The sequence below is a fragment of the Eretmochelys imbricata genome, chromosome 10, assembly GCF_965152235.1.
Source record: "Eretmochelys imbricata isolate rEreImb1 chromosome 10, rEreImb1.hap1, whole genome shotgun sequence".
Classification (NCBI taxonomy): domain Eukaryota; kingdom Metazoa; phylum Chordata; order Testudines; family Cheloniidae; genus Eretmochelys; species Eretmochelys imbricata.
The window spans coordinates 62,414,560-62,442,042 of record NC_135581.1 but is presented as its reverse complement, the minus strand read 5'-3'; the positions used below and the strand labels follow the sequence as shown (position 1 = coordinate 62,442,042).

General features: G+C 45.5%; 1 long non-coding RNA gene across 2 annotated transcripts; it reads right to left on the bottom strand.

Annotated features, from left to right (window-relative positions):
* Nucleotides 1-9,610: 9,610 nt before the first annotated feature.
* Nucleotides 9,611-27,227, bottom strand: LOC144271512 (uncharacterized). Of its 2 annotated transcripts, XR_013347357.1 has the most exons (4): nt 26,899-27,227; nt 26,195-26,457; nt 24,021-24,075; nt 9,611-17,315 (listed from the first exon to the last, which is right to left on the bottom strand). It is a non-coding gene; the product is annotated as an uncharacterized LOC144271512 (long non-coding RNA). The 2 variants fall into 2 exon arrangements; XR_013347358.1 differs by lacking the exon at nt 24,021-24,075 and having other exon boundaries at nt 9,611-17,318.
* Between the last annotated feature and the right edge of the window lie 256 nt (nt 27,228-27,483).

The window sequence follows — 27,483 nt, the reverse complement described above, 5'->3', positions numbered from 1 at the left end:
TGTCCATGCTGTGGCCTTGGAGAAAGCAGGGCTGTAACGCTGACCCGGGATATGGTCTCCCTGGGATTAGAGCATGGAAGGGATCCGGTGCATGTGTATCTCATCCTTCACACGCAAAGGGATGGGGTCAGCCACCTTTTCTCTTGAGAGTGGACTGAACCCCATGGAAAGCTACCACAGAGTTAAGGCTCCACAGGCTGGCCCATGGTTAGGCCCCATCCACAAGACCAAAGCATGCGTACCTTGTATCAGGAAACCATGGTGCTGTAATTGAGTTCTGACTGTAGTCTCCACTGTAGACAGCCATGAGGCAAAGGGAGGTTAAATCACAGTGATCCACTGGTTTGGAACCCAGCTCGACTGACTTCTTGACCCCCGGATCGCACCACCAGATCACACTTCTGCCTGTGTTACAGGGTGTGTCTGGTCACCCTACTGGCCAGTTTCATGACAGACTATCTCTAGTTCTGTGTATGTGAAGTTAAACATAAATGGGACTGCATCAGCAATCTGAAAAGTGCACCCTGTCATGTGAATTGGTTAAATGCTTGTTCAGGTATTGTAACCAACTCCCTTCTCCACAAATACACCTAGTGCTCCTGTGGTGACAATCATTTGCAGCCATGCAGTGCAAACAGCTTTGACCTTTGTATCTCAGGTTTCTTTCCTTGCAAGTAGCACAGATGCAGAAGCCTTGACCTTGCAGACCAAGTTTCATCAAAGGCTCAGCATGTGTAGCTATGAATAACTATATAAGGCGCCAGCAAAGGTGAAGTGAGCTGGTCCGGCCATTACCACTGTATAAAAATGCAGCATGGGTTAACTAACCACCAGGGTTTAGCTTAATAATTCAGCATAGTTTTTAAACAGCAGCTAGGAAATGCCAAGTGCAGCCCACATTGACTGAATGGCCATTAATCGTCAGGCATCATCTTTCGAGGAAGAAAATGAAGTTGTAAATAATTGCAATAAAATGCTACCTCCACCAGAGTTACAACAGTCAGTGCAGCCCTTACATAGGATCAAACACCATCTATTAGCCTATGGCTGCACCTGTGTAATTTCCATGAACTCCATGGGAATAAAGGACACACTGGGTGTGTCATGGCTCACAAGCTCCTATGACTCTGTCTGTGTGAAATATATTTACCCAAATCTGAATTTGGCCAGGACATCAGTGCTAATCCCCCTAGTCTTATGAATTGCACCACTGGCTACATGACCACAAGCAGCCAGAGCCTGGGTTTTATCTCTAGAACCTCCACCAGCAGATCACCCCTAACAGCGCTGATTCAGGACAGATGCTGAGAAAAAGTGCTACCTGTTATCACCGGCACAGCTTCCTCCAAGACTTCCTTAGAGGTCTACCGTCCACAGTCTGACACAGCCTGACTGGTGATATCTGATAGGATCACAGCAGAAGGTGGGATGGCAGTTCTGCCACCCTAACTCGCATGAGGCTGCTTGCAGGTGTCCATGTTACTCACTGTGCCTAAGGTGAGCCCTATCGGTGGTGGAAGTGCCAAATCACTGGTGCTGTCATGGCGTTTCTGGAACTACTGCCCTCTCTCTCAACGTGATGCTTGTGTAAAGCAGGTTGTGGGGATTTAAGGAAGTACTTGTTGGAAGAGATTTGAGTGTCTGCTAATTTAACTTTCGTTAAATTCCTCCAGATTCGCAGGACCTAGCCGAGAGGCAACGCACATACTTTAACTCTAAGAAGACCAGCTAGTGCATATTTATAGTACACTTCTTACTGTTAGGTCTCTTACTATATAGTCAGGTTCCTTATGTATATCCACTGCATATGTATATTTTTTTCTGAGATTTGTTCTGCATATTTGCTCACTATTTTTAAATATGGTCCCTTTCCCTGGGACGCTGATGACCTTGCTCCCTATTTGTAAGGGAGATAGTTGTGATGTAGTTCCCCAAGATGATGCTTTATTCTCTCAACCAGCTAATGAGTTTGACCAAGACCCCGTTCTAGCTGAAGATCATTGACCAAGGTGCTCTTCCATTTGAAGTGTTTGCACGTGTGAAATGTTCGCTGAGATGCCATTCCTCTTGGAATACATTATCCAGAGACTGAAGAGTTCAGCTGGTGACTAGCATGCTATTCCACATTGAAAGGTTTAATCTCCATCTTTCTCTCCCTCTCTCTGGATGTGTAAAATTAACAATAACATTAAAGCGTGTGTGCCCATAAACTCAGGCCCAGACGTCTTGACCAGCTAAGAGTTTATAAACTGAGGAAACATCTTCAGCTGATGTAAACTGGCATCACTCCACTGAAGTGAGGCTCTGGCTCTGTGTTCTCTGAAAGTCATGGTCGCCTGGATTCAGAGGCAGATTAAGACACATTGGGGTCCTAAAGGCCGCACAGCTGCCTATTAAGCCCCATGCAGGGACTCAGGGCTGTGCGGGGGGTGAGATGCCTCTCCCCATCAGCCAAAGCACAGACCCGCTGCAGCGGGGAGAGGTGCCCCTTCCCGCCGACCGGCCATGGACTTGCCACGGTTACCTGGGGAGAAGCGCCCCTTCCTCAGCCTGGCCCAGCCCAGCCCCGCCAGAGCGAGGCAACTCTCCCCCAGCCCTGAGCTGCTGTGGCGAGAGAGAGCTAGGGGGAGTCCTCTCACCCCACCGCAGCCCCAGGGCAGCCTGCACCTCAAGCCCCTCATCCCTGGCCCCACCCCAGAGCTCACACCCCAATTCTCTTCCCCTGCCCTTAGCCCCCTCCCACACCTCCTCATCCCCCGTCCCCACCCAACAGTTTTCACCCCTCGCCAGAGCCCTTACCCCCCTGCACCCAGCCCTGAGCCCCCTCCCACACTCCGAACCCCTCGGCCCCCACCCCCACCACATAAATGTTGTTATGTGCACCAATATGAAGGTGCTGTGTCACACATCACCCCCTCCCCCCCCCCCCCGCCATAACATAACATAGTATAACATAACAAAATTCATTGTGCACATGAACATAAAAAGTTAGAGGGAACAGTGGCCCCCACATTCCCCCCTGCTCCTCCCTTTCCTCACCCCAAGGACCCCACCTCCTGAAGCCAGGCCATGGTAAGAGTTGCCCAGGGAGCCTGGGCCACTGTGGGGAGACCCACCTGCCCTGGGGGGGGCCGTGACACAGGCCAGGGGCAGCTCTCTGGCATCCCACCTAGGGTTGCCAGGTGTCTGGTTGTCTACCGGTATGCCAGTCGAAAAGGAACCCTGGTGGCTCCAGTTAGCACTGCTGACTCCAGCCTTTAAAAGTCTGGTTGGTGGTGCATCGGGGCTCCGCACGGCTCCCGGAAGCAGCAGCATGTCCCCGCTCCAGCTCCTAGGTCTAGGAGCAGCCAGGGGACTCTGCGTGCTGTCCCCCGCCCCAAGCGCCAGCTCCACAGTTCCCATTGACCGGGAACCATGGGTGTGTGTCTGTCCAGTATGGGGACGGGAGGACATGACAGACTCAGGCCAGCTCAGCATGGGCTCAGGTGAGCCTCCCAGCCAGCTCTGCCTGGGGGCAAGGGGCCTATGCATTGCTCACCACCCTTCCACAGACTGCCGGCTGGAGTGGAGGCAGGGCCTCAGGGGGAAGAGGAGGAGTGAGGTAGAGGGAGAGGAGGTGAACGGGGCCAGGGCCAGAGTTTCAGCTGGGCCCCTAAATTGATAATCCGCCACTGCCTGGATTCAGTTGTTTGGTTTATGCCTACTGTGTGTAGTAGTTAGACCCTTGTCTAATGTATCCCTGAGGTCTGAATGCAGCTCTTGTTTCATCAGAGATAAGGAAATAGCAGTAACATTCACCAAGGAAAGAAACAAAACTGGTAGAAGTCGTATTGCGCAGTCCCTCATGCCAGCTTATCTCTGTCAGAGTGAGAGGTCTTTTCATTTTATGACCTCCACATGTGATTGTTATTTTTGGATGAACTCACTGGGTGTTGGAGCACTGAAGCACCTCAGTCTCTGCTGGCATTCTTAGTTAATACAGCTACCAACCCCATGTTCCCAAGGGCTCAGGTTTATACCAGATGAAAGAATGGCAGTGACAAAACTGTCTAGAAGCCTCTGAGCACCACAACAGATGTTGATTGATAGCCGTTGCCATTTAATTCTACAGTCTTTTCTTCTGAGTCAGTCAGCAGTTTTTCCTAACCAGACCGTAAAGCCCTTAAATACATTGGGGCTGCTGGTTTGGACTCAGTACAGCTGTGGAGAGCACGAGGGGAGCCAGCTTTCCACTCCCCCATCAAAATGGCCCATTTTAAATTAGAGCAACCTAAGGGCTACTCTAAAATACACTGGCTGAAGTGGTTCCTCCAGAGATCTCTGTGTTGCCCAGGATTAGCAGCACACCATGTGCTCTGCTCCTTCACGTTTTGTCCTGACGCTTGGTCTGTCTGGGGTCAGGAAGTGGAGGAGAGAGTGACTGCAGCAGACTGGCTGACTGATTTCAAACCCCTGGGTGCTTCAGCTTGCTCGTCTGCTTGATGGGAAGAATACTACTTATCTGCCCCACAGATAAAATACTTAAATATTCTTTGGTGCAGGACTAGACTCCAGGTGTCTCAGATGAGGGCCCTATCCACCAGGTTATAGGGTCATGCTCATTCCTTCTCTGGCCCCAAATGCTTTATGTATGTATCATTATCCCTACTTTACAGCTGGAAAACCCAAGCCATGGAGAGGTTAAAGAACTAGCCAAAGTTACACAGCAGAGGTGGGGATAGAAATCAGGTCTCCTGATTCTTATTCTTGTGTCTTACCCTCCGGACTGGATTGCCTGACTGGAAGAATATTAACTCACACGTTCATCTCTTTTACATGTCTTTTCTTTTCCTCTAGCTTTTCACATCTTGCCAGTGGGACACTGAATTCTACCTTTGGTGGAACATTGTTTAAAACGCTAGCATCTTGTTTTAAATTGCACAAGCACACACTGAAATAACCCTAAAGTCTGTTGTTTTATCCACACGTGTTAACATTATTAGCTCTGGTAAAATAGTTTGGAGTGCTAGGGGATGATTTAATAGTCACGTGCCTCTAAGCGACTGAAAAAACTCCCCTCACCCCAAGTACTTTATGACCTTGTATAATTTTTCTGAAGGAAAAAAGAACCAGCTGCCAGGAGCGGTTTTTCAATCCCCCATGACAGAGCAGAGCATGTATCATGAATCTGTTTCACATACTGACAAAAAGAAAGAAGAAACATGATATTGTTCAAAATGAAAGATTTTTTCCTTACTTTCCCTGTGCAATTCAAAGGGCTTGATTCTGATCTCCCACCCCTGTGAATCAGGCGTATCTCCACAGAAAGCAGTCGGGGGAGGGCAGATATGTCAGACAGCCAGGTGCACGCACACTAGCCTGCATGCACTTGTGTTTACTGTCTGCGTTTTGTACGGAGTCCTGCTTCTTTAAGGCACATGTTCTTTGATCTTGTGAACCAGGCTGGAATGAATGATGTCAGAGCAAATGGTAAGGCTGATACTTGACCAGGCTTGCTAAGCTGTTTTCCCATTCTGACTGTTCACAGACTGTTCACATTAGGTAAGGCCTTTTGCTTTCCTGTCTCACTCAATCTTTGCTCCCATCTTTGTACTATAATAACCCCCAGAATGAACTCTGGTTCAAACCTCACATCAGCAGACAGACCATAGTCAGTGTAACTGACAAAACAGTTTAATAGTAGTTCAAATACTTTAAGAACATTGTATGCAAAGAAATATGTATTCTAAGGCAGGGGTTCTCAATCTTTTCTTTCTGAGGCCCCCCCCAGCATGCTAGAAAAACTCCAGCGGGGCCCAGCGGGGCAGGGGGAAGGGGAGCCCTCCGGGCCAGGGGTGGGACCCTGGGGCAAAGGTGTAGTTTGACTTCTATTTCTGTTTCAGCCCCGCACTGCTCCCGGCTGCAGGGGAGTTGGGGGACTCAGGGTTTCAGCCTCACACTGCTCCCAGCTTCAGCCCCATGGGGGGCCCTAGGGCTCATGGCTTCAGCCCGACACCGTTTCCCGCTTCAGCCCCCTGTGAGGCGCTGGGGCTCAGGGGACTGGGTTTCATCAGCCCCACCCCCCGCAAAAGGGCTCGTGGACCCCAGGTGGCCACGGACCTCCTGCTTGAGAACTGCTGTTCTAAGGTACCTGTAGATGAACTTATATGTATCATGGGCCTGATCCTGACACCTGGCAGCTAGCCACATATCTCACTGAAGTCAATTGGAGTTATGGATTTTCATGTCTATTTAGTTGTCCATTGAAAAGAATTTCTCCTGTTGAACTGATCTGGACTCACCCTATGCTAAGCAACAGTTTAGGATCAGGAGAGGTTAAAAGTGGCTTTGGTTCAATCTGACCATTTCCAATGACAAGCAAGTAATGCAAATTTCTTAGCAAGAAAGTAGTTTGTTTACTTCACACTTTCCCAAAGTGTTTAGTGAGTGGAGTTTTCTCTCACTGCCTTTATTCCTTTTCCTTCTTTTTGTGGAAACAATCAAGATCAGATTTTCCAGCAACTCCTGAGAGATGAGAACAATGGCTCATAAATTGTTGTAAAGAAAGGAAAGGTACAATAATAGAAATGCACAAACACCCTGCAACTACCTGTCCAGTGAGATACAAAACTAATACTTTAGCCTGCAGTATAACTTATCATGCACATGATTTACTGATTACACCTTGTCATGGGAAATGGCATCAGGTAAGGTGTGTATAAGCCAGGGATTGGCAACCTCTGGTAGGTGGCCCATCAGAAAAAGCCACTGGTGGGCCTAGATGGTTTGTTTACCTGCAGCATCCGCAGGTTCGGCCGATCGCAGCTCCCACTGGCCGCAGTTCGCCGTTCCAGGCCAATGGGGGCTGGGGGAAGCAGCAGCCAGCACATCCCTTGGCCTACGCCGCTTCCTGCAGCCCCCATTGGCCTGGAGTGGCGAACCGCGGCCAGTGGGAGCTGCGATCAGCCAAACCTGTGGATGCTACAGGTAAACAAAGCGTCCCGGCCCGCCAGCAGCTTTCCCTGACAGGCCGTGTGCCAAAGGATGCCGATCCCTGGCATAAGCAATCATACACTCTTCCTACATTTGTTAAAGCCAATTCTGTGATTTTAAAGCCATCATTGCTTGACTTTTAACCACACAGAGCACCAGTCTAAAATGGCTTTGAGAAATTAGAAGAACTGATGTGACGGGCTGAATTTAAACAGAAAAATGTGAATGATAACTGGAAACTGTGTTAGAACATTTTATTAGATGCCCCAAAAGCCACACTCTCAAAATCAAGAAAGAGAGCTACACTGGTTAAAAAAAAACAACCTGGCTCAAAGGGAAGTGAAAGCAGCTATAAAAAATAAACACTACATATAACAAATAGAAAAAAAGGGAAAGTTGATAATAATTAATATAAATTAGAAGCTAGAAATTGTAGAAAATTGACAAGTAAAGTAAAATAACACAAGGAGAAAGCTGTGGCCAGCAGAATGAAGGACAATAAGGAGCCGTCAATGTATTTTAAGAACACAAGGAATCCTAACAATGGTATTGGTCTATTATTAGATGGAAAGGGAAAAATTGTCATAATAATGCAGATAAGGCAGAAGTGTACAATAAATATTTTGGTTCTGTGATTGGGAAAAAGCCAGATGGTATAGTCATATCTTATGCATAGGTGCTGGAATGAAGGATGCTGGAGGTGCGGCCGCACCCCTTGGCTTGAAGTGGTTTCCATCATATATAGGGTTTACAGTTTGGTTCAATGGCTCTCAGCAAACCCCATTATACAAAATTGTTCCAACACCCCTCATATGATGATGAAATGCTTTCCATTACAAAAGTCACTCAGGAGGATGTTAAGCAGCAGCGACTAATGTCAGACATTTTCAAATCAGCAGGTCTTGATAATTTGCATCCAAAACTTTTTAAAAAGTTGTCTGAGGAGCTTGCTCAACAATTAATGTTGATTTTCAATGTCTTGGAACACTGGGGAAGTTCCACAGGATTTGAAGAAAGCTAATGTTGTGCCAATATTTAAAAAAGGTAAATGGGGTGACCCAGATAATTATAGGCCTGTCAGCCTGATGTCAGTCCTGCGCTAAGTAATGGAACAGCTGATACAGGACTAGATTAATAAAGAATTAATGGAGGGTAATATAATTAATGCCAATCAACACAGATTTATGGAAAATAGATCTTGCCAAACTAGCCTGATATCTTCTTTTTAAATGAGATGACAAATTTTGTTGATACAGGTAATACTAATAGACTAATAATACTTGTTACCACATGACATTTTGATTAAGAAATGAGAATGATGCAAAATCAACATGGCACACATTCAGTTGAATAAAAACTGGCTAACTGATAGGTCTCAAAATACAATTATAAATGGAGAATCATCATTGAGCAAGTATGTTTGTAGTGAGGTCCCATTGGGATCAGTTCTTGGTCCTATGCTATTTTTATCACTGACCGAAGCAAACAAAATTATTTCTGATGAAGTTTGCAAATGACACAAAGATTGGGAGGGCCAAACAAGCTCATTCAGCTCTTGGATGTAATAACAGCAGAATCTTGAATGTAGAAGGAGGTCATATTACCTGTATATTTGGCACTGGTGTGACAGCAACTGGAACACATTGTCCAGTGCTGGTGTTCACACTTCAAGAAGGATGTTGAAAAATTAGCAAGGGTTCAGAGAAGAACCCCAAGAATGATTAAAGGATTAAAAAACATACCCTATTGTGAAAGACTCGAGGAGCTCAGTCTATTTAGCTTATCAAGGAGAAGCTTAAAGGGTAACTTCATTATAGTCTATAAGTATCTACACAGTGAACAAAAATTTGATAATAGAGGGCTCTTCAACCTAGCTGACAGGTATAACAAGCCCCAATGATTGGAAGCTGAAACTGGACAAATTTAGACTAGAAATAAGGTGCAAACTTTTTAACAATAAGGGTAATTAACCATTGGAGCAACTTACCAAGGTCTGTGGTGGATTTTCCATCACTCGACATTTTAAAACCAAGATCAGATGATTTTCTAAAAGACATGCTGTAGTTCAAACAGAAATTAATTTGGGGAAGTCCTGTAGCATGTGTTATGCAGGAGGTCCTTTCCAGCCTTATAATCTATGAAATCACATAGTGGGAATCTTGAGGGTTTGTTCCTAGTCCTTTCCCCCCCCAGTGTGTGTTTCCTGATTAAATAGTTAGGTAAAAGCTTTAAGACTTCATAGGACCTTACAGCAATGGCATTATTCCACCCCCAGGCTTGTGGATCATTGTCTTGCTAACATGCATGGAGAAGCTTATATTTTCTGGGGAGGAAAAATGTATGAAAACTACCCAAAGGGTCTGTGTGATCAGAGTGGTATTGACCATCGCCCTTCCTGCAAGGATTTGTCAGCCTGAGCAACTGACGCTTCAAAATGTCCAACAGGTGACAGCACAGGTCTGGCAGGTCTGGACACTGGTGGATCCTCTTTTATACCCTGATGACAAAGTTTTGTGTCTCAGGAACTTTGAATGTGTTCCTAAAAGTCTCTCAAACTACATTCCAAAGCAGGGCCATCTAGGGACAAGCGCAGATGGACCAGCACAAAGATGGCATCTCCTGGCAGGAGTTGGGGCTCTACACTTGAGCAGCTGGTGTTATAGTGATAAAGAGATGCGAAGCTCCCAGGAACTCCACATATGTCTGTTATACCAATAAAATAAAAACCAGCAGGATCTTATTAAAGGGGAAAAGGCAAAATACCACATTTATTGTGAATACAGAAAGAATCATAGTAAGCAGTTAGTTATAGTTATAACATTCCATTCAATCTCATATTTATTCACACATTCATTCATACACACACACACACACACACACAGAGGTTCTGCAAGGTTGTTATCATAGTTACCAGCCTTAGAGTTGCTCATGCCAAGCCACTGGCCAGGTGGCCTGGACGTGAGGAGGGAGCAGGGCCTTGTCAGATGCTCATCTGATGCTCCTGGAAGTTGGTTTGCAGAATCAGATCCCCCCCCAAAGTTCTCACTTTCTAGAGTCTATTTTTATAGGAATTTATTCCTAGGCCAGTCTATGGGAATTGCTTCATCATGCTGTTGCTGAATCAATCAGCAGATAGCACATTCCTGATGGCTCCGTGCTGCTAGATGTTATTTTGTTCTTTGGTTCTCCCATTCTTGAGGTTGTTGGGTGGATTCCAGTCTGCCCTCCGGGGGGGGGTCCTCTGGTTATTTCCACTTGACACCTTCTTCAGCCGATGGACACTGGATTCTTAGGCTGGCACCTCCCTGATCATTCAGTTATTATCCACACCAAGCATCCATCCACATACATCCTCTCTCTCTATTTTAATCACAATTGTTAATACAACAAAAGGGCGGGGAGTCTCTGGGTGCTGTTTCTGTTGTTACAGAGTATTGCTTTGAGTCTCTCTCTGTGTGAATTGCTTTGAGAACAGACTCTGTCTTAGAAAGTACTAACGCAATTAGCAACTTGCAGGTTTCACACATAGAGGGAGAGAAACAGTACCAAAAACCAAGAGACCTCTTAATTAGTAATACTCTGGAATTTAAACTATGGGGAATCAAACTCATTTGTGATTTTAATACAGAACTTCTTTAATATGATCCAACATGTCTGCCTCATGTTGTTATTTAGGATGGACTCATCTGTAGCTTCCAGCATGTGTAATTTTCCCTTCAAGTTCTCTGTGAGCTGAATTTGCATGTCCTGCTTCCATTGTACCATTTTTGTTCAGTTTTTAGCCAAATCAGCAGTTTTTAAGGTCTAGAATAATATCTTGATCAACCCTTCCATGCACTTCCAGCCAGTAAGTAGGGGTTCTAAGAGGCAACTTGGGATGAGATTTTTCTCAAAGTTCACTTTCAGTAAGAAGTCTTTAAACTGCATATAACAGAAAATTTGCCTTTTTTGAATGTGTTTCTATTATTTTAAAGAGAATCTCTCAAGCTGAAAGCTAATCATTTTGAAGAAACAAACTAAAAACAGGTGCAGATGCTAGCCCCACCCTGTCTCGCCCTGCCAACTTTTGTGGATCTACAAACAAATTTTCCTATTTTTAAAATGTTTCACTGTTTCCCATAGCCCTGCACAAACTAGAGCAAAAAAACACAATAACACCACAGGGAAACCATGAAATTGACTACATGCGAAATGCTGTCTCATGTACAAAGGAAGAAAACTGAAAAAGATTGAGAAAAATACTTTTTTCTCCTCAAATCTCTTTCAGTGGTAGCAGTCTTAGATGTTCCTTGTAACAATGGTGGGTAAAAAATGTTTAGGCAGAAGGGTGAATGGTAAATTGATGACATCTCTTTAGCTTTTCAAAACGGGTGTGAGGAGCACTCAGTTTCCTTTGCTGCCCATTCCTGACAAATGGGGTCACCCACAACCCCCCAGGAAACGCGCATTGCTCCCCCAAGTCTGCAACTTCATAAAGTAATGCTGTTAAATTATTTTTGTGGCTTTTAGTGTAACCACCTGATGAATGTCTAGGTCACTTTGATGCCTTCAGATAAGATCATGGAAAATTACAAAGAGTTCACCTTTCCGTATCCCCCTGTATCTGTTTGGATCAACAATCTAAGGCAAACAAAATTCAGCAGGCTTTCTGGGCTTGCAACCTCCAGCGCTCCAATAACTCATCTTGGTGTTGTGAAAAACAAATGTGATAGGGTTGGTCTTCCAGAATGGCAATATCTTATCTACTCTGAGTACTCAGCTGGACAAACTCCACTTGGGGAATTATACTTGCAATTTGCCCTGGGGTTCCAACTGGACGGTGTATTCTTCACATTTTGTCTACTAATCATCAGTCACTTTGTACCCCAGAGGCACCTGCATTTCACTAGTGCAATCAACCCTATCCAATCAATTATATATATATATTCAAAGTGCTGTAGGATCTTTTGTTGCTGTGTTCCTCTAACTTAGGGTGAGCTAACTTGGGGTGTGCCTAATCTGTGCGCGCACACACACACACACACACACACACACACACACACAGGCTCTCACTCAGGTTTGAGCTTCAGCCCCTCTTCTGTCCAAACGAATCAGACTGACGTGGGTCACTAAGCACCTGCTAGGGATGCAGGTCAAAGCCAGAGTCCCGCTCTGACTCAGGCCCAAGCCTGTCATTTTGCTTTGTGGATGCAGCTCAAGCTGCGGAGCCAGGTCAGAAGATCTGCACAGTGCAGTATGGACGCGTTAGCATGGCTAAGAGACCCGGGTCCAGTAGTTGTAAACCCAGGTTTACAGTGCAATGTGGATGCTCAAGCACAGGCTTAGAAACACCCTGTCCCACAGACCAGGTTTACAATACCTATACTGACCCAAGAGTTGAACAGAGGTAATCATATAGCAGAATGGTTGGCTGAACAATCTGAGCCATATACCCTGCCATTTTAAACCCCATTGACTTCAAATGACATGGTTTAACTGAGCCCGGAACTCTGTTTGTGATTTCTGCACAGTACCATAGCAAAGACTCAAGAGCAGGGCCCTTTATTTGTCTATTGCTTTTCTCTAGCCCCCTCCATTATAGTATCTGAGCATGGCACAGGTAAATTAGATCAACGTGCCAGGTGGATTCCATGCACTATAAAATGAGGAAGTCCCCTTACTCAGCCAAGCTAGCCAGAATTGTGCTAAATGTCTCAGGTGATGGTTGCTGTTTGCCTGTCTCACACACGTAAACAGCCAAAGCCTTCGCTCTGGACATTTCCCAAACTTTGGAAGCTGAGCACCCTTTCCAGGAAATGAAAATGACACACACCCCCAACCTCCACCCCACTGTGTGTTGTTAAAGTCTGCGTATGCACTGTCATTTACTCATTTTCTGCACCTTTGTACCTTCTTGCCCAATGGGGCAGCCCTTCCCACGCTTTAGGAAACCCTGAGTTAGGATGACATTCACTCTTGTATAAGCTCTGTGCTCCATTTATGCCCTAATCTCTGAGGCCTGAAGCAGTGTGTAGGCCTAGGGCTGGTCTTCTGCACAGGGGTGAATTTCAGTCCTACAGCTTTGCCATATATCCAAAAGAAAAGAATAATAAGACCAGTAAGCTAACAATAGTGGACTGCAGGACACAGTTCTCTTCCTGATTACTGGATTCACTCTCATTACTTATTTTCCATGTGGAGAGGAAAAAAGAAAACTGTCCTGACCTGGTTTTAATGGGTAATTTGGGAGCACATAACTAGGATTTCTTTCTAAGTGTGCCTCTCTTTCCTGCTATGGCCATGCCGGTGCTATGTATAATCAGCGATGATGGAGAGATGACAAGCTGCAAAGATGAAGAAAACCAAGTTCTGCCTTTACTTTTGCCCCACGCACCCCCATTAAAGCCAGTGGGGTTGCACTGATGATGATGCCCCCCACATCAAATTACAGTGGGGTTGCACAGGGTATATGTAAGGGCACAATCTGGCCCACTGTAATCTGTTATATACTTCCAGAAAGAAAAGAAGATCATTTGTATTCAGAAAGTTGAGTCTTCCATGAACATCAGCATAGCTTTTCTTACTCTGAGCATCGTTCATATTTCAACATCAAGGGTCCCCTGTCCCAGGGCCTTTAGTTCAGACTGGGAATCCTTTTTGGGTGCTTTTCCATTTTTTTTTCCTACATAAAAGCGAATCTCAGATGTATTTTCATCTCAGTCTTTGCTTGTGGTAGAGCTGACTTGCAAAACCGATGGTCATGGGCTAACCCAAACATTTCCCAATGAACCCTTCTGATGAAGTAGATGGTCCTTGATCTCAGGTGGGCCCAGACTGAAACCTTACCATAACATGCACCAACTTACACCAAGGGTTGAATGTAGCCTTGGGTCCAATTCTATTTTCACCCAGAGTGACACCACTGAAGACAGGGAAGTTACTCCAAATTTATATTCGTGTTTCTTGAGAGTTCGACTGGGCCCTCAGCATTGGAAAACAGGCACGGGTGCATGGAGGTCTGTGTGTGAGACGTTATATTGATGGGTGTCTCTGTGGTGCCACCACTTTATTTATTTAAAATACATAAGTTAAAAACTTCTTGCACCTTGAGGAGTGCTGCTTTCTCCTGCCCTGGGACTCATTCACTTAGTGCTCTTTGATACTTTCCTAGAAAATAACAGGTCAGGGTAACTCTGGGGTAGTGCAGAACATGTACTTTCCACTCTTCTCACAGGGTGCAATTAGGTAGGGGAGGAGGCCTGTGAGACAACTTCAGAGGTGAGTCTAAGTGAACTGAAAGGACAGTAAATTGGTATAATGTACCCATTCTTGTGATCCTATCAGCATGTATTGCACATCAATACAACTTTGTCTCTAGACTCACTTAGACTTACACCCACCTTTGTGCATTATCTCTGAATACGGACATTACGCCCTCTTTCTGATTTAACTGACACTCACGTAAATTGGGATAATTCCATTGAAGCCAATGGAGTTTCACCAATGCTGAAACTCTGTAAATGAGCTCAAGATCAGGCCTGCTGAATCTGAGCGTAAAGAAGTCTAAATTCTATTGAGGTTCTTATATTGTGCTCACCTCTATGGTATCTGAGTACATAAAGGAGTCTAAATCCATGTCTACACCACACACCCTGTGCTGGCATAGCTTTGCCGGCATACCCCCTAGTGTAGACACAACAGAAGGCAAAGTTCTGCTGGCATAGTAAAACGACCTCCTTGAACAATATTAGTTATGCTGACAGCTGACAGGGGTTGGCTGGGGTGCGTGATTTTTTTTTTTTTAAACTCCCCTAGCCTACATAGCTATGCTAGCAAAACTTGATGTGTAAATCAGGCCTAAGATGGTTTGAGGTCACATGAGGGGGCTTAGGGGAATGGCAAGAAAGGAAACTAAGAGGGGTTGCGTGAAGATCTAGGTTAAAGAAGGGCGTCCCCTACTTTAATTGATTTCCAAATTCTCAGTATGTTTCTTAAACCATGTTACACTCCCTTACACAGCAGTAAGTGGGACTGAGGCTACATCTACGCGAAGAGCTAGGGCTGTGATTCCCCTGCTTGTGTACACAGACTCATGCTAGCTCTCATCAAGCTAGTGTGCATATAAATAGCAGCCTAACCGCAGTAGCACAAATAGTGTCAGCGGAGGCATGTCTGAGCCCTGCTGAGTACATACCTGCTGGTTTCAGGTGTATTATTGAGCTTGAAATATGAAGCAAAAAAGGGAAGAGAAAGGTGATTATGTAACACCGCTAGCCTACAGACCCACCATGTAAATGATGTCATTCAAACAGGAATTCTGGATTTTCTCTTGATTAACTACATAGGAGACTAAGAATGATACACAATTTACACTTCCCTTGTCCGCTCAGCCATGTGGCTAGATCAGCAACCAGTCAGCATTTACAAAATCAACCCAAAAAGTCCGAAAATATAGATTACAAAGAGAAAAGTGAAAGGGAAGTCTGAAAAATACCCCGTTTGTCAGTGAGTTTCTCTCATCACCCATTGCTGGTTGTGTCTGTGCATTCATCACCATTAGTGACATGGGTCTTGAGGACGCTTTAGGCCTGACTCTCTTTAACCAAAAGACTGTTCTTGCAACAAAGCAATTCCAGATGCCTTGCCTCCTGGTTGACATTATCTGGTAACCAAAAGAGACTATGTATTTCCTTTGAAATGAGAGATGACATTAAAAATAATCCACATCAATAGTAAAAAGGCAGCCAGCTAGGAGGAATCTTTGTTTTCTGCCAAAATCCAGTCAGCTTTCCGTTACTGAAATACACATAAATGAGTTTCCGGCAAACATACTAACTCAGCAAGAAAGCTGTCTGTAAAATCAGTACACGCAGCAGAAGAAATTTTGGTGACAGCATGATGTGTTTAGTCATAGTCACAAGACAAAAGCACCCAGAAGGAAGTTGTCTTAAACTCCTTATTTACCAAATGCTTCAGAAAGGGTCATTAATATTTTTCCATTCAAAAATTAGGATTATTCTCCTTTGCTTCCACCTATGATTTATATCTAGGATCTTCTGTGATACTCAGCAAATCCTGAAGATTACAACCTTGCCCCCCACATCAAATTACAGTGGATTGGGATTACCTGTTCCCAGGTAATCATTGAGCAGTGTATTTGAAGATTGTACCTGAAAATAAAGACTGATGGGCTATATTATGGCATCTGTTTTGAAACAGAACTCTTCCATGGAAAATTGATGGGAATTCTGCTTGAAGACTGGTACATCTATACAGTCCCATGCCATTGGAAGATGATGAAGTAACCATAAACAAAAATTTACTTGTGATTAATACCATGGGTTACCCTGGAAGATTAATTAAAACTCACTTGTTAATTAAAACCAAAGTTAGGGCCCAGTCCTGTAAACCTTCCTTGCACTGAATTTGCTTTAGTGACTGCAAGGAGTACCATATACATAGTACCACACACAAAACCATCCCTTCCAAGGAGACTAGAAACTGGTAAAACGACACCCCCTTTTACGTGAATATACTTTTCAAAGGACATTCTTCTCAGACCAACCACGGTTCATTTAAAAAATCATCCTGTGCTAAAGGATTTTTCTCCTCAAGAGCTCAATAAGTGCTTTTTTGCCAAGGCCTCCATTTCTAATGTGAGTAGGTGAGAGGAAATAAGCAAAAATCAAATTGCAACGATCCCAGTAAACAAACTGGTATTTGTCTAGTGCAAGGGGGTCCTTGGTAGCAGGCTGGGTATTGAAGTCAAAGGCTCTATATTCACTCTTTCAGTCAGTGATTACATCACTCTCAGTTCCTTATTCCCAGGCATGAGTATGTCACTGCCTGAAACAACAGCCTTTATATGAATAATTAATCATTGCTAAATCACAGAGAGGCCATGCCATTTTTTCAAGACTCAACCCGCTAGTTTGACCTTGTGCCTACTGTAAAAAAGCAGTTCAGGCCTAGCAGATCAAAGCCGCCTGGAAAGCACTGCCTGCTACAGTGTACAAAATCTGCCATATATCGAAAAGCTAATGGACTCCAATGGAGTCACATTGCTTTACATTACGATGGTGAAAATTTACAAACTGCTGTTTGTTACTTCTAGGTTCTAACATGCAGGAAGTTGCTATTTCCATGGAGGGGTGCTCTTTCTAAAACCATCGATTTTTCAAAGGCACTTACCCAGACTGCAGTCAAAGGCCAATAGATGCATTTACTTCCTCAGGCACAAGTACAACTCAGATTTATAGCTTCCCTCTGGTCGCTTCCCTCTGTGGTAATTATTAGCCTTGCCTGTCTCCTTCAGGGATGCCTGCCTCTGTTCTGATGGCCCCAGCGCCCTCTCTCCACTCAGACTTCTTTGCAATGGTTGAAAATTGACAACAAAAGCAAAATAACAACAAAGGAAAGAATTATTGCTAATACTGATAATAAATAGCTCTTCTGTCGCTCTTGTCATCTGCAGCCCTCAAAGTGCTTCACAAAGGAAGACCGTACCATTAGCTCCACTTTACAGCTGGGGAGACCAGGGCACAGAGCGATGAAACGACTCAGCCAGGGTCACCCAGCAGGCCAGTAGCAGAGCCAGGAATACAACCTAGGCACGCCAGTCACACTCCAGTGTCCTGTTCACTGGGCCATGCGGCACTGCACAAGGTAATTGCGTTAAAAAATACATATTCTGAAATAAAGAGCTCTGCCTATCGTAAGCCGTGGCGTTTACTGCTAATCGCTTTTAATTTGTAAGGTGCCCTCCAGCCAAGGATTTTAATAACAGATGTCGGAAAGGGCTGCAAGCCAAATGTCAAGCAGTTCAGCCAGTGGGTGTGTTCAGTTGAAAGCCTGGTTTCCAAAAAAGCATCAGGTACACACAATGGGCCTGGCTCTCCCTCCACTCACACCAGTTTTAAACCAGTGTAACTCTTGGGGCTTTAAGAGGGCTACTTCTGATTTACACCTATCTGAGCAAGTGAACCAAACCCCTCTCTAAATTGGCTTTGTTAGGTCATTTTAAACCCTAAGTGTGCTCTCTTATGGTTCAACCTTGCAAAGGGTTGAGAATCTCTCAGGAGGGGCTGAGCACTCGCAGTTCCCTCTGGCTTCAGTGGCAGTTGGGAGCACTCAGCACTGTCCAAATGCTTTGTGGTTCCTCCTAACCACTCTTGGAGTCCCTGCAAGCACTCTTCCATGCTCCCCTCCCCTGGAATGCATGGTTTCTCTCCGAGCACTCTCATGTTTCCCCCAGCATTGGTGATCCTGGGGATTCACTGTCCTGAACAAACAATGCTGTTCCTATGCTTCTAGGAGAGCGGAGTGCTCTGACCTGGCCAGGTTCTGAAATACCTGTGCACACACTATGCCCAAAGGGATTTCCTTCCGGATAGAGGATCAGGCCCAATAAAAATGTTCAATCTGTGCCTGATGACCATATGGCTGTTCTATTGTAATCAATGCTTTTAATTTCTAGAGCAGCAGAGCAAAGCAGCAGCTCTGGTATAAAATCCAGTGCATTTTACATTAGATGCAAATACAGGCTTTTTTGTTTGGTTCCAGGAAGAAACTAGCTACAAAGAATATTTTGCATCAGGCTAGACTTGTGCTTAGCTTCACTTTGCATTCCTAGCTTGGTGGCCTGACTGCTCACAAGCAGGTTGTCCTATTTGTTTCTGACTGTGTTTATTTATTTTGGGGTTAATACACATTGACACCTCAAGGCAGAGCTGTAGATCAATTGCAATTACTGTACTATTGATTCTTTTTCATCCAAGTGACCCCAAAGACTTTCTGTTGTGTGTTGACTCTGCCTCCACTTTGTTAGCAACACTTTTAGCTCTGAGGTTTTCTTCCAGACAAACAGGTTTGGTAAATAGTCACACTTCATATTTCTAAACTGAATTATCAGGAACAGAGTGTGGTCAGGTTTGGAAAAACTAAGTACCTCAACACATTGGGGTGCGGTGTGGCAGGTAAGTTGTTCTGCTCTATGTACCACTACTAACATAATGCATGATTAGACTGTCATAATTTCTGAATCATTCTCTAATTCAGTGGTTCCCAAACTTATTCCACCGCTTGTGCAGGGAAAGCCCCTGGCGGGCCGGGCTGGTTTGTTTACCTGCCACATCCGCAGGTTCGGCCAATTGCAGCTCCCAGTGGCCACAGTTCGCCGTCCCAGGCCAATGGGAGCTGCTGGAAGTGGCGGCCAGTACATCCCTTGGCCTGCACCACTTCCAGCAGCCCCCATTGGCCTGGAGCAGCGAACTGTGGCCACTGGGAGCTGCGATTGGCTGAACCTGTGGACGCGGCAGGAAAACAAACCGGCCCAGCCCGCCAGGGGCTTTCCCTGCACAAGCGGTGGAACAAGTTTGGGAACCACTGGTCTAACTGATGCTACCGTGTTGTTGGCAGGAGTACTTGCTTTTGGAAAGTGGCACTTTTGGGAGTCACATCAGAGCTTGCTGTTTGGTTATGGTGGTGCACAGATTGGTATTAGTTCACTCCAGTGGCAACCCCACATGACAGTAAGAAATATACAATTTGGGACTTAAACAACATTTTAAAAACTCATGCAAACACTCAAAATCTCCAATGCTCTACTTACTAAAGAGAGAAAAATTGTTACTTTTTTCTTTTACTCTATAAATTTAAACTATTAAACCAATTTAAATCTAAAAGGCTGAATTGTGTTAAATGTGTTTTAATGTCTTTTATCTGTTTTGCAGCACCTATCTTTGATTTAACGGATCAAATCTTCTCTGTTACATGGATGCGTCTTCCATGGACCCATGTAACCAAAAGCACATTCCAGCCCCCAAACTATCAATCAACAAAATTTTCATGCCAATTTAAAAAATAATCCCTCATGTTGCCAGAAGTGCCCATATATCACCACTGACCAAACCTGCAAGACCATAAGCCCCTCGTTTCATTCAGCCAGACTGAGCACCCCTTCACTGCATGGCCTCTAGACATCCCACCCTGCACAAAAGTCTCTCACAAGCTAAACCAGGGTTCAGATGCATCAGAACACATACAGGAGACTTCCAAGAAATACCAAGGGATTATGCTGGCGACTCAGTGAGTGACACACTGTCCTCTGAGCCAGAGCCATGGCAAGGGAGTGCGGGCAAATTGGGTTGATTCATGATGGGCCAGTGAACTGAGGCTGCCCTTTTGTGCTCTGGAATCTAAGCTGTCATTTAAAAACAAATCAACAACAGGAATTAGGTCTCTCACCCTCATGCCTGTGGAAGAGAAAACTTCAATTGATGAGTGAAATGTAAACCAATGCAGTGATATGTCTGCTCCTCTAGCCAGGCTGAAGCTGCGCTATGAGAGGGATATGACCTTTTCCCTAAGCCTTTCAGTGGATTGTCATGGATTCAGTGGATTGCAGTGGACTGACTCATTTCAGCTGCTGCCTATATGTTATACCCATACAGGCAAACAAACCCATTGCAAACTTCTGAGCAGGTGCTGCTGAGGAGGGGACCAAGTCTTACTCCTCTCCACATGTGAATACCCAGCCCCATGGAGAGAACTGTTAATTATCATTGTTATGTATTTGTTTTACAATAGGAGCTAGGAGCTCTAGTCATGGACCAGGACTCCATTGTGCTAGGCCCAATGCCATGGAGCGAGGGATGGCGCTAGGCCCACCTCTTACCCGCTAGAGGAGGAGAAACATGGATGGAAGCTTCCCTCTGCACATGGATTCAGGGGGGAGCAGCTGGCCCTTTCTTTCAAAAGCAAAAGATCTTCTGCTGGAAGTTGCCACAGCAGTGAAAAACAGTGCAATTATTTACGTCCGTTTAGTAACTAGCCCTTCACCTTCTCTACTGCCAGCGCTCAGGGTTAGTCCATTTCACGCTGCAGTCCCAAATTCGAAAGAACGCGTGTGCCCCAGCTGTGCTCTGTGCCAGAGCTAAGGAGGGCTGGCAGGAGGAGAAAGGACCCCAGAGGACACGCCTCTGCCATTCCAGCTCCTCCTCACTCTGCAGAGCGGTGTCATTTGCAATGCAGCACTTACTGAGGGACTAGCTGATGTTTACACAACCCCATGTATGTTTTCCCCTCCTCGGCAGAGGAGATTCAGCCGTCTAATTGCTGGCCTCCACTGGCCTGTTTCTAATCTGGACCCGAGTGCACATTTTACTGGAAAGTCTTGCAGCAGGCTCTTTGCTTTGAACACAGAAATAGCTGTGGTGATGGCTGTGGCGGGACTTGTCAAAGCATGTTAGACAGATAATTGCCTTCACTAGTTGATTTCTGAGAAATAATCCACATTCATAGAAACATGTAGCTTCTGCTTTCTCTATCGCTCGGTGACCAGCAATGGACCAAAAAAAGATCGTTTTGCTACATATAAATTGCCTGGGTGTCAGTGTGGTCCATGGAGCAGAAATACACTGCAGAGCCTCACGCTTACCCATTTGCTTAACTGCAAGAATATCTGTTTCCTGAGGAGTGTTTTTTTAAACCTGGCTCACACAGGGATTATGACAGTCACTGTAGTTTATGTTCCCAATGAAAGTTATTTAGTTCCAGAAATATTCATGGCCAGATTTTCAGCCTATTTTGGACCAATCTCTGTTTGCATGCTTGCTTTTCACACTAAACTGTCCCCAGTGTGTGCCCTGTGCTCTGTGAACTGCACTTTTAAACACAGAAGTCTGCCTTGGGGAGGCAAGGCTGTGAAGGGGCTCAACATGGAGCAACATACAGCGTGAATGACATGCTCTGTTCTCTCACTCATGAGAGAGAATTTACGTTCTCAAATTGTTGGAGGCTTTATGGGGTTTTTTGAGCTGGGGGTGGGGGAAGTTGGTAGAACGGAATCAAAGCAGAAAAATGAAGAAATTAAATAAAATCCCCTTTTGATTTCAGGGGAATTTTATTTAAGGGGGATTCCGGTTTATACTGTTGCAGCCATGTCCTGAAGTGCATCTAGCAAATAACCCACATGCCTCATTAATGGGATCAGGAGATTATTAAGCTCAAAATTGTTACTATACTGAAAGCTTTAATTAAAATATTCACATTTTAAATTAAAGAGGAAAGAAACTACTGGTCTGGCTCTGTACAGCCATGCCGAGGCACACACACAAACCCTTACGCTCTCGTCTGCCTGTGCAAAGACATCCCACAATTGCCTTCATCATACTTAGCAGCTTGCCCCTCCCCACCGCCTTGCCAGCCTCTCCCCACCTGGCTTCCATCGATTTTGCTGAAGGAGTGGCTCTGCACAGGGAATACCCTCACATCCAAGAGCTAGCAGGGCAGGGAACCTTGGCGGCCCTTTGAGAGCACTGCGAGGTTCAGGGGAGAGCAAGGAGGATTGCTAGGAAGAAATGGGATCCACCTAATGAAGAGAGGGAAGAGTATCTTCGTAGGTAGGCTGGCTAACCTAGTGAGGCGGGCTTTAAACTAGGTTCGCTGGGGGACGGTGACCTAAGTGGGGAAGTGGGATACCAGGAGGAAACACAAGGAGGAGGGTGCAACATGGGGGGCCTCCTGATTCATACTGAGAAAGCAGGGCAATTGGCTAGTTATCTTAGATGTCTGTACACAAACACAAGAAGCCTGGGAAATAAGCAGGAAGAATTGGAAGTCCTGGCACAATCAAGGAACACTGATGTTATTGGAATAACAGAGACTTGGTGGGGTAGCTCACATGGCTGGAGCACTGTCATGGATGGGTATAAACTGTTCAGGAAGGACAGGCAGGGGAGGAAAGGTGGAGGAGTTGCACTGTATGTAAGAGAGCAGTATGATTGCTCAGAGCTCCAGTATGGAACTGGAGAAAAGCCTGTTGAGAGTCTTTGGGTTAAATTTAGAAGCGAGAGCAACAAGGGTGATGTCATGGTAGGCGTGTGCTATAGCCCACCAGACCAGGAGGATGAGGTAGATGAGGTTTTCTTCGGACAATTAACTGAAGTTTCCAGAACATAGGCTCTGGTTCTAATGGGGGACTTCAGTCACCCTGATATCTGCTGGGAGAGCAATACAGCAGTGCACAGACAATCCAGGAAGTTTTTGGAGAGGGTTGGGGACAACTTCCTGGTGCAGCTAATGGAGGAACCAACCAGGGGCCCCTCTCCTCTTGACCTGCTGCTTACAAACAGGGAAGAATTGGTAGGGGAAGTAGAAGTGGGTGGCAACCTGGGCAGCAGTGACCATGAGATGGTTGAGTTCAGGATCCTCACAAAAGGAGGAAAGGAGAGTAGCAAAATGCGGACCCTGGACTTCAGAAAAGCAGACTTTGACTTCCTTAGGGAACTGATAGGCAGGATCCCCTGAGAGGCTAATGTGAGGGGGAAAGGAGTCCAGGAAAGCTGCCTGTATTTTAAAGAAGCCTTATTGAGGACGCAGGAACCAACCATCCCGATGTGCAGAAAGAATAGCAAATATGGCAGGCAACCAGCTTGGCTTAACAGTGAAATCTTCGGTGAGCTTAAACACAAAAAGGAAGCTTACAAGAAGTGGAAACTTGGACAGATGACTAGTGAGGAGTATAAAAATATTGCTTGAGTGTGCAGGGGTGTAATCAGGAAGGCCAAAACACAACTGGAGTTGCAGCTAGCAAGGGATGTGAAGGGTAACAAGAAGGGTTTCTACAGGTATGTTAGCAACAAAAAAAAAGGTCAGGGAAAGTGTGGGACCCTTAATGAATGGGGGAGGCAACCTAGTGACAGATGATGTGGAAAAAGCTGAAGTACTTAATGCTTTTTTTGCCTTGGTCTTCACAGACAAGGTCAGCTCCCACACTGCTGTCCTGGGCAACACAGTATGGGGAGGAGGTGAGTAGCTGTCAGTGGTGAAAGAGCAGTTTAAGGACTATTTAGAAAGGCTGGACATGCACAAGTCCATGGGTCCAGCTCTAATGCATCCGAGGGTGCTGAGGGAATTGGCTGATGTGATGGCAGAGACATTGGCCATTATCTTTGAAAACTCGTGGCGTTCGGGGGAGGTCCCTGACGATTGGAAAAAGGCAAATATAGGCCCTTCTTTTAAAAAGGGAAGAAGGAGAACCCAGGGAACTACAGACCGGTCAGCCTCACCTCAGTCCCTGGAAAATTCATGGAGCAGGTCCTCAAGGAAACCATTCTGAAGCACCTGGAGGAGAGAAAGGTGATCAGGAACAGTCACCGTGGATTCACCAAGGGCAAGTCACGCCTGACCAATCTGATTGCCTTGTATGATGAGATAACTGGCTCTGTGGATATGGGGAAAGCAGTGGACATGATATACCTTGACTTTAGCAAAGCTTTTGATACAGTCTCCCACAGTACCAGCAAGTTAAAAAAGTATGGATTGGATGAATGGACTATAAGGTCGATAGAAAGCTGGCTAGATTGTCAGGCTCAATGGGTAATGATTAACGGCTCAATGTCTAGTTGGCAGCCGGTATCAAGCGGAGTACCCCAGAGGTCGGTCCTGGGGCCGGTTTTGTTCAACATCTTTATTAATGATCTGGATGATGGGATGGATTGCACCCTCAGCAAGTTCACAGATGACACTAAGCTGGGGGGAGAGGTAAATATGCTGGAGGGTAGGGATAGGGTCCAGAGTGACCTAGACAAATTGGAGATTGGGCCAAAAGAAATCTGATGAGGTTCAACAAGGACAAGTGCAAAGTCCTGCACTTCAGATGGAAGAATCCCATGCACCGCTACAGGCTGGGGACCGCCTGGCTAAGTGGCAGTTCTGCAGAAAAGGACCTGGGGATTGCAGTGGACGAGAAGTTGGATATGAGTCAGCAGTGTGTCCTTGTTGCCAAGGCGGCAAACGGCATTTTGGGCTGCATTAGTAGGAGCATTGCCAGCAGATTGAGGGAAGTGATTATTCCCCTCTATTCGGCACTGGTGAGGCCACATCTGGAGTATTGTGTCCAGTTTTGGGCCCCCCACTACAGAAAGGATGTGGACAAATTGGAGAGAGTCCAGCGGAGGGCAACGAAAATGATCAGGGGGCTGGGCCACATGACTTACGAGGAGAGACTGAGGGAACTGGGCTTGTTTAGTCTGCAGAAGAGAAGAGTGAGGGGGGATTTGATAGCAGCTTTCAACTACCTGAAGGGGGGTTCCAAAGATGATGGAGCTCAGCTGTTCTCAGTGGTGGCAGATGACAAGACAAGGAATAATGGTCTCAAGTTACAATGGGGGAGGTCTAGGTTGGATATTAGGAAACACTATTTCACTAGGAGGGTGGTGAAGCACTGGAATGGGTTACCTAGGGAGGTGGTGGAACCTCCATCCTTAGAGATTTTTAAGGCCCGGCTTGACAAAGCCCTGGCTGGGATGATTTAGTTGGGGTTGGTCCTGCTTTGAGCAGGGGGTAGGACTAAGTGACCTCCTGAGGTCTCTTCCAACCCCAATCTTCTGTGATTCTAAGAGCTTGAGTCTGCTCTAACATCTGTAGCAAACTGCCCATTGATTTCAACACACTGAGCCTGAAGGAAGACATTGAGTTCCAAGGATATTTTAAGCTGGGTCCCTTTCACAGCTGCAGTGTGTAGGAATAGACACTGTCCTTTTAAAAAGCTTGTGAGCCCTCTACTAGTGCTCACTGTGTTCTATGTTTTAGAAGCTGCCAGAACCCAACCAGCATGTACAGGTAGATAGACCTTGCACAGAGCAAGTATTCAGTAAACGGTGTTATTTGGACTCCACTGTACCTGCGTGGCTCCTTCACATCACGTTTACTGTGCAAAGAGCGAATGACACAAGAATAAGCCCTATCTTTTGCTTTCAGGTATTTTCACCTTCCTTTCTAGGTGCATTCTGGGCATGTGCCTAGTCATCTGAGGGGCGAAGGAGGTGGCTGTGTTGCTGGCAGACAGCGTGATCATTCTGAGCAAAGGAGCCTGTCAAAGCAGAACTATTTGTATGAGCACAGTATGGTTATTGAGGAATAACGGTGGTGAGCACGCAACTCCTGCTTACTCTGGCGGCTGGTAGGCAGCGTAGCCCATCAGGGTGCAGGAGTTTGCATGCTGTAAGATCATTGCAAAGTCAGACGCCCAGAGTTCAGGGAACTGCCTATCTGATGATAATTGCGCAGTTATGGGTCAGTGAGAGCAGAATGTTACCGGCATGCTGCTGGGCTGGGACAATTCCACTTCAGTGTAATGGGTGGTAACTTCTAGTGGGATTTCATTCATTTTGTGCTTTCATGAGCAAAGCTGCAGCAAACAGCTAAATGGAAACACGGGTGGAAAATGGGTTTGACTCACCTCCACTGGTGCTGTATCGCCCTGGCCAGCAGGGGTCAGCTCACTCCAGAGGGTGGCAGGCAGTGTTTGCCTGGCTTCCCCTCCATTCTGAGGTTCTGCCTTGGTGTCTGCCTCTGAAACATGAACAAGGCAAGGTTTGGAATACTGTCTGCTCCAAATTGAGCGGATCTCTCTCTTCTCCTCTTTGGCTGGTAGCTATGACTTCATATGCTGGCTGCTCCTTGCAGCTGGCCCAGAAGATCAGGGAGGCCAGAACTCCATTCCTAGAGAGCAAGTGGGAGGAGGAGGTCAGTTTCTGCAGCTCTCCTGAATGGTATGGCCATCCACTACATTTCAACCCAAACCTCTCCAGGTTTTCCAGCACATTATATCTTTTAAACGCAATTAACCATGGCCCACTGCTTGCTCCCAATAGCTATTAGTGGCCTCCTCCCACTATCCAAAGTACAGCAAAGGGTGGGGGCGAGAAGAGGGAAAGATACGATTTTTTTAAGCAAAACTAACTAAAATAGGCAAGTGCCAGGTTTTTTCTGCTTTCCTTCTTTTGCTCTGCCTTTAAAACTCCAGATGCAAAAAATAAATATTGGAAGGTTATCCTTTGCAACTCATGATCAGATCACAAGCTAGCATGTGACTCCAGGACAAAAAACAAGTCCTTGCAGCAGATGGCAAGTACAACTAGTAAACTTTAGTACTTGCTGTACCTGGATGTTTGCTGCCAAAGCTGGATTCTTCATGCATCTCGGAGGCAGGCAGAACTCATGATTCATCAGGATTTCATTCTAATTAAAGGAAACGGCACACAGAGGAGTTACATTTTGGATTTGCATTTCTAGCAGTTCTGAACATAATGTAAGCGCAACCATAAATAGAAGCCCTCAGTCATTGTTTTATAAACAGGCTTTAGTTGCATGAATGACAAGGGCAGGTTTTAGAGTCACCTTTTAAATCATGTACTGAACAAAAGGCACCTTTAATCAGCATTTCTTCTGGTAACATCTGAAAAAAAATGATGATGATTTTATTTTATAAAACTCTCTCTGCTCTATGGCCAAGGCACTCAAGGTCCTTTAAAATGATCTGTAATAAATTATAAGAGTATAATTAAAATATTGTCATACAAAACACATCAGACAAATAGAGGCTGCCCAAGGAAAAGAGGAAGGGAAAAGCTTCTTAATATGGGGGTACCAGTGTTCTTCCCACACCCCATATCTGACTTCTGCCAACACAATAAAATTAGGTATAAGAAAAGCACGTGCTGTCAGCTCCACACCGATTGAACAAGG